The sequence below is a fragment of the Panulirus ornatus genome, chromosome 68 (genome assembly GCF_036320965.1).
Source record: "Panulirus ornatus isolate Po-2019 chromosome 68, ASM3632096v1, whole genome shotgun sequence".
Lineage (NCBI taxonomy): Eukaryota > Metazoa > Arthropoda > Malacostraca > Decapoda > Palinuridae > Panulirus > Panulirus ornatus.
Window position 1 is genome coordinate 20577827 of NC_092291.1, and position 15000 is coordinate 20592826.

Consider the following 15000-nt stretch of genomic DNA (forward strand, 5'->3'; position numbering starts at 1 on the left):
TCAGGAAGCCTGAAAGTCCCGCTATGATTTCCCTTCGGCAGATCAAGAGTGGTCGAGCTTCAAATGTGGGTGATGCCGTTCTGGGGCCAGGCGCAGGGGGGGTCCTACCAGATGTGATCATTTACATATATAATGGTCCGAATTCATTTTTGCCTTTGATGTTACGTGTGTCGTTATTAATGCATAATTACCACTAAATGCCTTTGACAACATAAATTCGCTGCCGAAAGTAATTTACTCTTGAAGTAAAATAATTCTGCGATGGCTAATTGGGCCGGATTGATGGCTATGTTTATTGTATGATGTAGTTTTAGGGATGGACGAAGCTGTTCGTGCCTGGCATGAGCACACGCCTTGAAGGATCTCATGGCGTCATGCAGCTGCCCGAAGACTGGACGCTACTGTTCTTGATCGCTGCGTTGCAGGAGGTTTATGGGCGGTGTGCTAGCTACCCCACTTCATCCTCAGCGTTCACTCCTGCCTTCCTTCAGGGGCTGTGCATGGAAGGTCAGGTCGTTACGGCATATAGGACCTGCCTCCTCCTGATATCTGGTCGGGTCCACACAGAATCCAGGCCCTGATTTACCTGTGGGACCGACAAGCTTCTCCTGTGGGTGCTGTCTGTTGAAGTTCCCTGTGGTAAGTCATGTGACACTTGGGCCCCAGTGATCCTGCGTTTGTCTGCCTTGGTTATTGAAATTGGTTATTGAATTCACATCTTGAGAGCGACGGTACATCCCGTGGGCATGGCGGTACGAATCCTTGAGCACAACGGATGCAGATGCATACACCAACGTTAACAGTGACGCAGGCTCAAGATTAGATGCATACACCAACGTTAACAGTGACGTAGGCTCAAGACCAGATGCATACACCAACGTAAACAGTGACGTAATCTCAAGACCAGATGCATACACCAACGTAAACAGTGATATAGCCTCAAGACCAGATGCATATATGTACGTCGACAGCATCGTAGCCTTAAGACCAGATGCAAATATATACCTTAACAGCGATTAAACGCATATGTCTTCGATAACAGAGTCCTAAATCTACGTTAAGGGTAACGTGGACTCAGACCAGATACACATGACTCTTTAACAATGACGTAGCAACAATAAAACCCACTTGGAGAATGTAATGCACCTGACTGCTTTTATTGTACACCGTTAGCAGTGAAAGCTGTACAGATGGGCATGAGGATCAAGGTGGTCAAACGAAAAGGAATTTTACAGTCAGAAGCAACAGCAGCAACAACAACAACAGCAACAACAACACCAGCATCAACAACACCATCCACAACAGCAGCAGCGACAACAACAGCAACAACAACAACAACAACACCATCCACAACACCATCCACAACAACAGCAGCAACAGCAGCAACAACAGCAGCAACAACAACAACAGCAACAACACCATCCACAACAGCAGCAGCGACAACAACAGCAACAACAACAACAACAACAGCAACAACAACACCACCCACAACAACAACAGCAACAACAACAGCAGCAACAACACCATCCACAACTGCAGCAACAGCAGCAGCAGCAGTAACAACAACAGCAGCAACAACACCACCCACAACCACAACAGTATTCTCATCCTCTTCATTTCGTCCAGTCTGTATATAATTGACCTGATCTTTTAACGCAAATATCGCCTTTTTTATCCCATGTTTTATAGCATCTCTCTAGATTCAGTTTCTCTTTCCCCATCTATAATATGTGTGGATATAAAGGATGGGAGGGTGAGTGTCGCAAGTGTGCCGTGCTTGAGCGTAGGGGAGGTGTGTGTGTGTGTGTGTGTGTGTTTGTGTGTGACTCTAGGAAAAATGTTTCGTGATGATGGAAGATGATGTGGTAAGTGTTGTGGCGTGGGACGGCTGAGGGAGGGGGGACGTATGAGGCCAGAGGGTGAGGTAAAAGGACGGAGGATGGACATGCATCAAGCCAGGAGTAAAATGGAATGGGGGAGGACAAGGCTGCTGCTTGATTCGACCCCCTCGATCATATCTGCACTGGCCATTGACCTGATTCTTGATTGAAGTGGGTAAGTCAAAGCGACTGATCGTCATACCCAAGGCTCGCACACCATCGTGTTTTGAAGGGTCGTCGTATACCGTCATGACCCAAGGGGACTGTTAATACCCCAGGGTAAAGACTATAATTAGGCCACTGGACACTTTCCCCGCCTCCGTCTCAAAACATGTTTACGTCAGTAGAGACGTAGTCACCTTTGTGTCCGTCTGGTCCTCGCCAACACTCGCGCACAAAGTCCATTTCTTTGGCCGAGCCAATGGTTTTCTGATCCATGACACGAGATGTGGTACATCGTACCACCGAACACAGATCTACTCTCCACTTTTCTCTTCTACTGACGTCTCATTTTTAGAGGAATCACTTGGTTGTTTATTTCAATGGCTGCGATAAAACTTAATGTGATTAAAGACCGGAACTTTCACTAAAGTTAGATGGGGGGGGAACGCTTGCATTTTCCTGACAAATTTGACGATTTTATTAGAGAACATTACTACTATTCAACATTTAACTGCAGAATATTTTCACTGGGGAACCTCTTACTGTAGTTTACCTCAGTTACACTTACGACTCATTGGTTTGCCTGTACGTCTCGTTGTAGTAAGAGCCTCTGGTATGTACCTACGTCTGTACTGTCATGACTAGTAAGAACCTAAGGTATGTACCTACGTCTGTACTGTCATGGCTAGTAAGAGCCTAAGGTATGTACCTACGTCTGTACTGTCGTGGCTAGTAAGAGCCTAAGGTATGTACCTACGTCTGTACTGTCATGGCTAGTAAGAGCCTAAGGTATGTACCTACGTCTGTACTGTCATGGCTAGTAAGAGCCTAAGGTATGTACCTACGTCTGTACTGTCATGGCTAGTAAGAGCCTAAGGTATGTACCTACGTCTGTACTGTCGTGGCTAGTAAGAGCCTAAGGTATGTACCTACGTCTGTACTGTCATGGCTAGTAAGAGCCTAAGGTATGTACCTACGTCTGTACTGTCATGACTAGTAAGAACCTAAGGTATGTACCTACGTCTGTACTGTCATGGCTAGTAAGAGCCTAAGGTATGTACCTACGTCTGTACTGTCGTGGCTAGTAAGAGCCTAAGGTATGTACCTACGTCTGTACTGTCATGGCTAGTAAGAGCCTAAGGTATGTACCTACGTCTGTACTGTCATGGCTAGTAAGAGCCTAAGGTATGTACCTACGTCTGTACTGTCATGGCTAGTAAGAACCTAAGGGATGTACCTACGTCTGTACTGTCATGGCTAGTAAGAGCCTAAGGTATGTGCCTACGTCTGTACTGTCATGGCTAGTAAGAGCCTAAGGTATGTACCTACGTCTGTACTGTCATGGCTAGTAAGAGCCTAAGGTATGTACCTACGTCTGTACTGTCATGGCTAGTAAGAGCCTAAGGTATGTACCTACGTCTGTACTGTCATGGCTAGTAAGAGCCTAAGGTATGTACCTACGTCTGTACTGTCATGGCTAGTAAGAGCCTAAGGTATGTACCTACGTCTGTACTGTCATGGCTAGTAAGAGCCTAAGGTATGTACCTACGTCTGTACTGTCATGGCTAGTAAGAGCCTAAGGTATGTGCCTACGTCTGTACTGTCATGGCAGCCCAAGATGACCCCATGATTCCCGGCATAGTTAAAGAAAGGGTAAAACTTCGTGGAAGTTTCGCCGCATGATAGGAAGCCCGTGGCCAGGAGGACAGTGTGTCCACAGATACATAGGGATGACCAGCGCAGCAGGGTCGTACAACCGACAACAAAGCTGCAGGAAGAGTTCCCAAAGGAGCTCTTCATGTCAACAGCGGAGAGAGTGAGAGAGAGAGAGAGAGAGAGAGAGAGAGAGAGAGAGAGAGAGAGAGAGAGAGAGAGAGAGAGAGAGACCTTTGCTCCTACATGACTGCAACCCACATGATACACTCACAAAGGGATTTTACAAAAATCATAACTGGTAAATGGAAAATTATTTGCAGAGATAAAGGAGAGGAAAAGTAGAAAGGTGTGCGTGTGAGGCCTTTACCACATCCTCCAAGATTCGAGTCGTTGTCGCTGGGGAACCGACAAGATTTGTCTCTCTGAGAATCACTTTTCATTTCCTGGACACGAGCAGTTCTCGGAAAAGACACTGGGGGCCAGTTTGCAGATGATACCTGCCTGCTGGGCTTGAAGCACCTCGCCAGGCGCTGGCCCACTAATCAGTGTTCATCAACAGGTCATGTCATCAGATTTGATTTTCATGTTAGCTGTTACATGAGATGCTAGGTAAGTGCGGGGCAAGGATTAAGTTACTTGGGAAAGAATCTCTCTCTCTCTCTCTCTCTCTCTCTCTCTCTCTCTCTCTCTCTCTCTCTCTCTCTCTCTCTCTCTCTCTCTCTCTCTCTCTCTCTCTCTCTCAACGGGTTAATTACACAAACCTAACCAGTAGTTCACCACAGTGACATGACTGAAACACTAATGCAAGGAGAGAATGGACACACTTTTTTTTTTCTCCTGGAGTTTTGCAAAAGCATCTGAGAGAGAGAGAGAGAGAGAGAGAGAGAGAGAGAGAGAGAGAGAGAGAGAGAGAGAGAGAGAGAGAGAGAGAGAGAGAGAGTAAGGAACGGAGTGTGTTGATACAGCGGCAAGACAAAACAGTTAAAGGAAAACGAGGAAAGTGGATTAATGAGCTTTTTAACCAACAGAAAGTTCATGAGTGGTGGCAAATGGGACCACGTCTGGACGAGGAGGAAGAGGAGGAGAAGGGGGTTCTCGAATGCCCCAGTGCTCATGGTGATGGTGGTTGACGTAGACAAGGATGTAAGGGAGAGAGAGAGAGTAACCAGGTGTTGTGTGGATGGTACAGGGGATAGGGGAAAACGCTGTGTAAATAAAGGAGACCAAGTATATTACAGAGAGAATAGATTGAAGAGAACCTAATGGAATTTCACGAAGTAAACTTTGAAGAAATATGTCGTGGGGCAATTAACGGCGCCCTCCTACAAGGGACGTAAAAGAAATGGGAAGGAAATGTCAAAGAAATGATGGAGTTGCTCTACAGGGAAAACTTTTTCGAACACTGATAATTCTTCCAAGCCAAATTATGAGTGGTATGATCATGAGAACATTCTCGAGAGACAAAAAGCAAATCATGGAAAATGTTTAAGGTGTATATAAAGAAGCAAAATAGAATACCGGTGTGATGTATGGTCACCAGTTAAACAGATGGAAGTAAACTAGTTATGTGGAATACTCACAAACACGTCACAGGCAAGACTGATGCTCTGGAACACATGAACTACCATGGGAGGCTGGCAGAACGTGAACCCTACAGTCAAGCAATAAGTAGGGTGAGGTACATGGTAGTATACGCATGGCTGCTTATAGAAGGCCTACATGGTATTGATCCTGAAAGCAACTGAGCGAGGAAGATACAGAGTTACCAAATTAGAAAGTAATTTCTAGGAGTATGATAAGACGTCTGACGGAAATAGAATAGTGCTTTACGAGAGAAAATGATATATATACCTGGAGAAATATGAAACATAATTAGAGTGACTGCAGAGAAGATGAGAGTCATGACTTCAGTAAGTCCCAGATGAACCTACATTAGGTAGATGGATAATAATCATTCGGGAGGAGCAGAGAAGAAACGGTATAATTCCACAAGCAAATCATGCTCATAGATTCTCTCTCTCTCTCTCTCTCTCTCTCTCTCTCTCTCTCTCTCTCTCTCTCTCTCTCTCTCTCTCTCTCTCTCTCTCTCTCTCTCTATCTCTCTCTCCTTTGGCGACAGTGTGGTGGCCTCCTGTCCTGCTCCACCGCTCCAGCCCGCTCCCCTGACCACAGTGTGGTGGCCTCCTGTCCTGCTCCACCGCTCCAGCCCCTCCCCTGACCACAGTGTGGTGGCCTCCTGTCCTGCTCCACCGCCCCAGGCAGGTATAGACCAGTCCTTCCCTTGACCACAGCGTAGTGCCCTCCTGTCCTGCTTCACCGCCCCAGGCAGGTATAGACCAGCCCCACCCCTGACCACAGCGTGGTGGCCTGACCTCCACCGCTCCAGGCAGGTATAGGCCACTCCTTGACCACAGCGTGGTGGTCTCCTGTCCTGCTTCACCGCCCCAGGCAGGTATAGACCAGCCTCTCCACTGACCACAGCGTGGTGGCCTCCTGTCCTGCTCTATTGCCCCAGGGAGGTATGGACCACCACCCCCCCTCCCTGGTATCAGCCTGGCCTCGCATCCTGCTCCTCCGCCCCTGGACACCTGACCGAGAACACACACACACACAAGGTATTCCAGTCACTGTTGCCACAGTTATTAACCTTCTTGAAGGACTATCCTTCCTCGTGTTAATTTAAGCTCTACACACCGGACACATGGTACGCAAGGTGGAGTCAAGGCTGTGTGTATAGTCTGTCACGCCTCGGTACTTGTGGATCCTACATGCTCTAGTTCCAGCAATGGAGGAAAATGTTAAGATAGAATTGAAATGATCTTTTTATTCCAGATGATCAAAGGCCTGGAACGTGTTGACCGTATCTGGTCGTCAACGTGTATCCCCAGTTCCATCTTCTGGGATTCATTCATTCGTCGCCTGGTGTTAATTCCTTCGTGGCAAGTCTCATTCCCAAGATCCCAAGAGCACATATCCTTATCATCTGACAACTAGAGAGCAGTTGCACTTCACACATTAATAAACCAGTTGATTCACTGCTCGCTAATTGAATTCCAATGGGGTGAAATTAAGACCTCCGAATCTCGATTTGCATACAAAGATGGCTTTTCCATGACATTAATGCAGCTTCTTGGTCATGGAAACTGTTCAGTATTTTTATTCCTTTGGCGTTAATGTGCTTGTCCAGCGACTTGATAACGTCAGGCACCTGAGAGTTTTGCTCAAGAGGAACCTAGACACCTTGTCTTGGACTGGTACTCGTTTGTGTCGAGTCAGCTTTGGGAAATTATTACGAACTGAAATAATTGACGTCTTGACATTTTTTTGCTCTTGGTTATTAGTGTAAAGAACTGGAGTAGTTTTGAACCCTGTTCTGTCTGCAGTCTACCTTGATCCTATATTCGAGGCGCCACGATTTCGTAAAGTTTGGTCTTCAACAAGTAGGACAGGTATCGGGTTTCATTGGCTAGGCTGTTGGCACTCGCCGGGAGGGCTAAGACTAAAATGGTAGATTCCTCTCCTCTGACAGCTTGTGCCTCTCTTAGCCTTACATTTACCCAGAAAATGTGATGATTTCTTCCCACGTCCCGATGCTGCCTCTGTGATGTGAATTTGCAGCTTTGTGGAAAGAGGTTACTCCTGCCCACACTGAGTAACGTTGTTAAGTTTTTCTACCTCACGGCCCACTTGTAGGTAATGGTTGGTAGGCAGGCAGCGGCCAGGGAGGTATATTACCAGTACTACCCGTTGGGTATCGAAAGAGTTAGTGACGGCTACATCATAAACCAGCACTTTAGTGGTTAAGTTCCTCTCATCTTACCCAGTTAGCTGTCTTTTCTTTCCGCCTCACCCACATGTGGACTATTAGTGGCATTCAGTCCACAAACATACAAGATCTTGTCACACATAGCCCTTGACAACACTTAACTCACACAGTTCATTTTTCGTAACTCTAGATTTTAGATTTTCTTACGTTGAGCACCATGCCTTGCCTGTTGGCAATATGGTCGAAGCAGTAGATAGAAGTTGATACGAGCATTAGGTAGAAAGTAGTTGGTAAGAACCATTAGGCAGGAGCATTAGGTAGAAAGTAGTAGGGAGGAACATTAGGCAGGAACCTTTGCAAATACTGCACTAGAGTTACACTCTACCCAGTGGCCTATTTAGGGTGAGGCTGTGTGTGAATGGATACAGTGTTCTAAGGTGTTCTCTTGGTGTTTTTACCGTTTTTTAAGCGTTCATAACGACCAGAACACCGGGCAGTAGTTCATAGTCAAACGACCCTCCTCGAGTGTGAGGTCATTCATAAAACAATACCTTCTTAACATGAACTCATATTTTTTCTAGAAATGTTATGATTATTCAGAAGAAACACAGCTTGTGTCTGATCGCTCCAGTAATGGCGTCTCTCCGTGGCGCCATATAGAGCTTGCATGGCAAGATGGTTCCAGCCAAAGAAAGTTTGAAACAGGTGTTGTCACCTTCCATGAAAACAGCTAGCAGTATTTCGTAACTTATCTGAACGGTATCTCTGTTTACAGATCATACGGCGCTCGACTGACGTCTATTTTCATTTTTCCTTATCCAGAGATATAATGACATACTTCTCTGTTCGATATCAGATGATTCATTATTGTTAGAACAACGTTATCAATATAATTCGTGGTAAGGAAGACATAATGTAGGTTTGGGCGTGGCGGGGTAGTCAGGGTAGTGGCGGAGTGAGGGAGGCGGCGGGTGCTGGCTGCACGGGCCGAGAAGCACCACAACAAAGCCTGCCTCTCTTGCTTCACCCAGGGATCGGATCTAAGAAGTATGCGGGCTTCACACAATTGGACCCTTTGTTTGACTATCAAGCCAATAGCACGAAAAAAAAATGGTTTCTTTTCACTCGCGAAGGGAAAGCTCGGTCCTCCGTTGCCTTTGAAGTGCGTTTTTCGTCTTAGCAAATTGATTAGCTACCTTACAGGACGTAAGACTGTCTTGGAGAACTATTACTCGCTTCGTCGTATTTTTGATGGTCTCGTTTTAAGATATTGTGCATTTTACAGTAAATTTTTTTTCTAAGTTTTTCTACGACCCCAGCTTATTTTTCATCAGAAACGCTTACCGACGTGAAAAAGTTTAGATAAGTTGGTGGAACTTGATATCATTCCCGCATGTTGTGGCGGGCTGCGCCGCCTCGCGTGCGCTGGGTTGCCTGGAGTAGACGGTGTGGGGGAAGGGGAGAGGAGGGGCCGGGGGGACTGTGGAGGCGCTTCGGGGAGCGGGACAGTGATACGCCAGCACACATACCCGGTCACCATTTAAGACCTGCCGACCATATTTCATGGTATCTTCACCTACGCACATACACTTACTGACCTTCTGCTTTTGATGATGATATACAGGGCGACTTAGACGCATGCTGGATGCCGGTGAATGGTCCCTGTGTTGTCCTCCCTGAGCAAACAGCTGGGCTGGTAGAAAGTTGTGGAGCCACCCTGGCGCGCCTGGCGTCGCCTTTAGTGCTCACTCGTAAAACTGCCCAGTGAAAGTGTCTGTGGCCTTCTTATAATATTACAATTAATTAGTTATGTAGGAAAGGATTGTAAAACAAAATTTAGTCAAAATTGATCATATCCTAAACACATGCCTCGCTGAGACGGGAAAAGGCAAGCAGTTTTATATATATATATATATATATATATATATATATATATATATATATATATATATATATATATATATATATATGCAGCAAGAGTTGCTGCTTTATGGCATAATTTGGAATTCAGGGCAGCCTTGCTTACCCCATTTTATTGCCAGTTAAGTTTACATCTCTCTCTCTCTCTCTCTCTCTCTCTCTCTCTCTCTCTCTCTCTCTCTCTCTCTCTCTCTCTCTCTCTCTCTCTCTCTCTCTCTCTCTCCATGAAGGTAAGACGTCCTAAGCTACCTACGTACAGTTCACCTTGTGTTTTATTCTATTTGAGTGTAAACACACTAGCTCCCTCTTCGCCCTTCCCTACAATTATCAGAGATTATTGTCATATTTAATAAAACTGTATGCGATATAGGGGAGACTGATTTTAGCACTATATGTATATACATGTGAATCACAGACTAGAATACTAAGGTTGGTTGGTTAATTTAGTAGGTGGGGAGGTTGATGTGGCAGATGGGTGGGTTTAGTACTTCGGTGGATGGGTTGGAAGGTAGACAAGATGGTAGATGGGTAGTTAGAACATGGTTATATGTGTAGGTAACGTAGTACATGGGTGGATAGATGGGCTGGTAGGTAAAGTAGTAGATGGGTAGGTTAGTATGCTTGTAGGTAAGTTGGTGTATGTGTGGTAAGTAGATAGGTATTAAGTAGTTGGATGGTTAAGTAAACTGTTCATTGAAGTGTTTATGATAGTAAGTTGATAGGTAATTGAATAAGAGGATAGGTATGTTGGTATGTATGTAGGGGTGTAAACGAGTGGTAGGTGTGCATGTAGGTAGCAAGAAAGCGAGTTGGTAGGTAGTTGGGAAATAGGCAGGTTGGTAAGTGAACAGGTTAGGTGAAGCTGAGGAGTACTGATAGCCATGTAGCTCAAACCAAATCACATTAAGGTCTTCAAATGGTCCCCACACAGGAAGGAACTCACAGCAAGGTCCTCACTCACACAGGAAGGTCCTCACAAAGAAAGGGCCTTACACAGGAAATTCCTCACACAGCAAAGCCCCCTCACAGAGGAGGTTCATCATACAGGAAGGTCCTCACACACAAAGGAAGTCACACAGGAACTTCCGCTCACATCAAGGTCCTCTCACAGCGGGTCTGACACAGTTAGGTGTTTACACAGCAGGGTCTAAGACAGTAAGGTCCTCACACAGCAGGGTGTAACACAGCAAGGTCCTCTCACAGCGGGTCTGACACAGTTAGGTGTTTACACAGCAGGGTCTGAGACAGTAAGGTCCTCATACAGCAGGGTCTAACAGAGTAAGGTCCTTATACAGCAGGGTCTAAGACAGTAAGATCCTCACACAGCACGGTCTAACACAGCAAGGTCCTCTCACAGCACGGTCTAACACAGCAAGGTCCTCACACAGTAGGGTCTGACACAGGTAAGGTCCTCACACCCCAGGATCTAACACTGTAAGGTCCTCACGTAGTGGGGTCTAACACAGCAAGGTCCTCACAGCAGAGTCTAATACATTATTGTCTTCGCGCAGCAAGGCACTCACAACAGGGTCTAACACAATATGTTCGTCACACAGCTGGATCTAACACAGTAAGGTCCTCAGACAGCAGGGTCTAGCACAGCAAGGTCCTCACACAGCAGGGTCTAGCACAGCAAGGTCCTCACACAGCAGGGTCTAACACAGCAAGGTCCTCACACAGCAGGGTCTAACACAGCAAGGTCCTCACACAGCAGGGTCTAACACAGCAAGGTCCTCACACAGCAGGGTCTAGCACAGCAAGGTCCTCACACAGCAGGGTCTAGCACAGCAAGGTCCTCACACAGCAGGGTCTAACACAGCAAGGTCCTCACACAGCAGGGTCTAACACACCAAGGTCCTCACACAGCAGGGTCTAACACACCAAGGTCCTCACACAGCAGGGTCTAACACACCAAGGTCCTCACACAGCAGGGTCTAACACAGCAAGGTCCTCACACAGCAGGGTCTAACACACCAAGGTCCTCACACAGCAGGGTCTAACACAGCAAGGTCCTCACACAAGAAAGTCGTGGCCCCAGCCGCGGGGAACGGCCCAATGTCAGTTCCTGGATGTCTGACATAAAATAGAAGAAAGTGAAACTTGGAAACTTTCCCGTATACTCTCTCTCTCTCTCTCTCTCTCTCTCTCTCTCTCTCTCTCTCTCTCTCTCTCTCTCTCTCTCTCTCTCTCTCTCTCTCTCTCTCGGAGGCTGAGTGTGCTTATGTGATTAGAGAGGAGTCAACCCCTTCCATAACTTACCCATCTCACAGCCCTCTCTCCCACCACCTCCCCATCTCACAGCCCTTATCCCCACCACCTTCCCATCTCACAGCCCTTATCCTCACCACCTGCCCATCTCACAGCCCTTATCCCCACCACCTGCCCACCTCACAGCCCTTATCCCCACCACCTGCCCATCTCACAGCCCTTATCACCACCACCTACCCATCTCACAGCCCTTATCCCCACCACCTGCCCATCTCACAGCCCTTATCCCACTACCTTCCCATCTCACAGCCCTTATCCCCACCACCTGCCCATCTCACAGCCCTTATCCCCATCACCTTCCCATCTCACAGCCCTCACTCCCACTACCTTCCCATCTCACAGCCTTATCCCCACCACCTACCCATCTCACAGCCCTTATCCCCATCACCTTCCCATCTCACAGCCCTCACTCCCACTACCTTCCCATCTCACAGCCCCCCACCCCACCATGTTTCCCTCTCACAGCTCTCACCCCCACCAGCTTCCCCTCTCGCAGCCCTCAGCTCACCAAAGTAACTGTAGTATATCACAAATAACTGTAACACAGTGGGTCCAGTAGCACAACGCACATGGGTCAGGTAACGCGACCTACGTGGGTGTGGTAACTCAGCAACCTACGTGGGTGAAATAACACCACCCACGGGGGTCAGGTAACACGACCCACGTTGGTTAGGTAACACGACCTACGTGGGTCAAGTAACACGACCCATGTGGATCAAGTAACGACCCACGTGGGTCAGGTAACACGACCCACAGTGGCTAGTAAGGCTCGGCTCTGGTCTGGGTGGAACCGGGACGTGTCGCGCCAGCCTCGTCCGACGACCGACGGACACGTCACGTTCACGCCGTCTGCTGCACTAACGACAGTCGTGTCATACCATGGTCGTCCGTGTCTTGGAAGGCCAGATGGTGTTCCCTTGTATTAACTTGCATCTGGCCACGTCGCTTACTAAACCACAGACCTGGTGTTACGTCACACTGCTGCACCAGTCACAAGAAGCACGTCACGATGCTGCACCAATCACAAGGAGTTACGTCACACCGCTGTGCCAATCACAAGGGACGACGTCACGCTGTTGCACCAATGACAAAGTGCTACGTCACGGATATGCAACCAATCGCCGAGAGCTGCGTCACACTCCTTTCACCAATCACACGAGGCCACAGCATAAACATATTCCAATTTTAAGAGTTCGGGAAGGCTCCTAAAAAACAAATTCTACGCCTTAAATATTTAATCAGGAAAGGAAGTTTGTGTGTGTGGAGGCATGTTTCAGTATAGTGGGGAGCACTGGTGGGGGGGCTGATGGACGATAGTATCAAGGGATAGTGGAAATGTGATGGAGTATATTCCATAGGGATTGTGGGAGATGCTAGAGGGATTATTAAGAGAAGATTGTGGGACGGTAGGGAGTTGTGGGTTGGTGGAGGCCAGGGTGGGGAGATGGGATGGTGGACAGGTTGTGGAGAGATGGTGGAAGGGGGTAGTAGACGATCTGAGGAAGGGGATGGTGGACACATGGCGGAGGTGATGGGGCAAGGGAGGTAAGGAAATGGTGGAAACAATGGAAAGATGATGGAGACGGCGGTGCAAGGATGGTGGTGGTGCACGGATGATGGAGGTGATGGTGCACGGATGATGGAGGTGATGGTGCACGGATGATGCAGGTGGGGGTACACGGATGATGGAGGTGATGGTGCGCGGATGATGGAGGTGGTGGTACACGGATGATGGAGGTGATGGTGCGCGGATGATGGAGGTGGTGGTGCACGGATGATGGAGGTGGTGGTGCACGGATGATCGAGGTAATAGTGCACGGATGATGGAGGTGGTGGTTCACGGATGATAGAGGTTGTGGTACACGGATGATGGATGGATGACTAAGGGAAGAGCCTAATGAGAATGAAGGGATGGTCATGAGGGTGAGAATACGGGAGGAGATGGAGATGGGGGTGGTGATGGAATGGTGGAGGGTCTGGGCTGGTGAGGAGTGGTGGAGAGATAGTGACGAGTGATGCAGAGATACTGGAGGGAGGGAGGGAGGGAGGTGGGGTGGAGGGGCGAGAGATGATGGTATGACATGGAGGTAGGGGAAAACATGGTGTGGGGATGGTGGGGAATGGCACCGAACATGTTGGGGGAATTATGGGAGGGAGGGGGATAGTAATGAGATGGTGAGGGGTGTGAGGATAGACAGGGATGATGGTAGGACATAGTGGTAGAGGGAGACGGTCGGTGGATAGTAAGCTGGGGGGGGCTGTTCATGTCACAGTGATGGGGATAGAGGAGTGGTATACCCGGGCCAGGCTGGGATAGAGCGATGTAGCAGCAGCAGCAGCAGCACGCTTTACCAATGGGACCTACAACTGTCCCAGGGCAGCACTCACCACCAGGTAGGGGGGCAACAAGCACCGAGCCTCCAGGATGCAAAACTTTCCACGGGAGACCAAATCGAAAACTTCCAGGCCTGTGTGGTGGCCACAGGACGTCGGATTCAGGTCGATGTGTTCCCACGACGCGGAAGCTACAACGAGAGAGAGAGAGAGAGAGAGAGAGAGAGAGAGAGAGAGAGAGAGAGAGAGAGAGAGACGAACTGTTCACTGATGGCTTGTCACACCCTCGGTGGGTCGTGGTGGTGCTTGGAAGAGGAGGAAGGTGGGGGTGGTGGCGTGGCTAGAGTGTTCTAGCCTCCTAGCTGGATGGAGGGGATAGTTTGGGGATAGTTGTGGACTTGATGCACGGGCAGTAGGGAGAAATGGGAGGAGGAGGAGGTGGGACGTCGCGGGGGGAGCTGGGTGGTTGGATCAGGCTGTGGGGCTGTGTGGTGGTGGGGGAATAATATTCTCCTTCCCGGTATCTAAATAATTAAGCAGTTAAAAGTTGTAGAGAACTTGGGTGGGAGTTATTGATCCGGGCCGCCGGCGTCCTCCACCTTTTACCAGTCATTTACATTTGTAGATAATGAACGGCTGGGGAAGGCAGCTCCCTCAAGCTTCCACCGAGTGCTTCCCCAGGAGCCCAGGCTACCATCGCCATACTTCGAGGTCCGACGACCCCCCATCCTTCCTTGTGACGCCCCCACTCGTCTTGGTCGCCCGACTACCAACTGTACCTGAATAAATCACGAGTCCCTGACAACCATAGTGATTACCAACAACAGTAACTACAGTCCTCACCCACCACGGTAACTGCAGTCCTCACCCACCACGGTAGCTGCAGTCCTCACCCACCACGGTAACTACAGTCCTCCCCCACCACGGTAACTGCACTCCTCACCCCCCACGGTAACTACAGTCCTCACCCACCACGGTAACTGCACTCCTCACCCCCCACGGTAACTGCAGTCC

General features: G+C 48.4%; 1 protein-coding gene across 2 annotated transcripts in view; it reads right to left on the reverse strand.

Moving 5' to 3' along the window:
* The window catches only part of Mettl4 (Methyltransferase like 4), a 100798-nt gene that overhangs the window by 43644 nt on the left and 42154 nt on the right, over nucleotides 1-15000 (reverse strand). The window contains exon 1 of one of the 2 annotated variants that reach the window (XM_071659287.1): nucleotides 9063-9212. The exons of the other annotated variant lie outside the window; for it this stretch is intronic. The gene's annotated coding sequence lies outside the window, so the exon portion shown is untranslated. Of the gene's footprint in view, nucleotides 1-9062; nucleotides 9213-15000 lie in introns of those variants that run through there. 2 annotated transcript variants of the gene reach the window in all.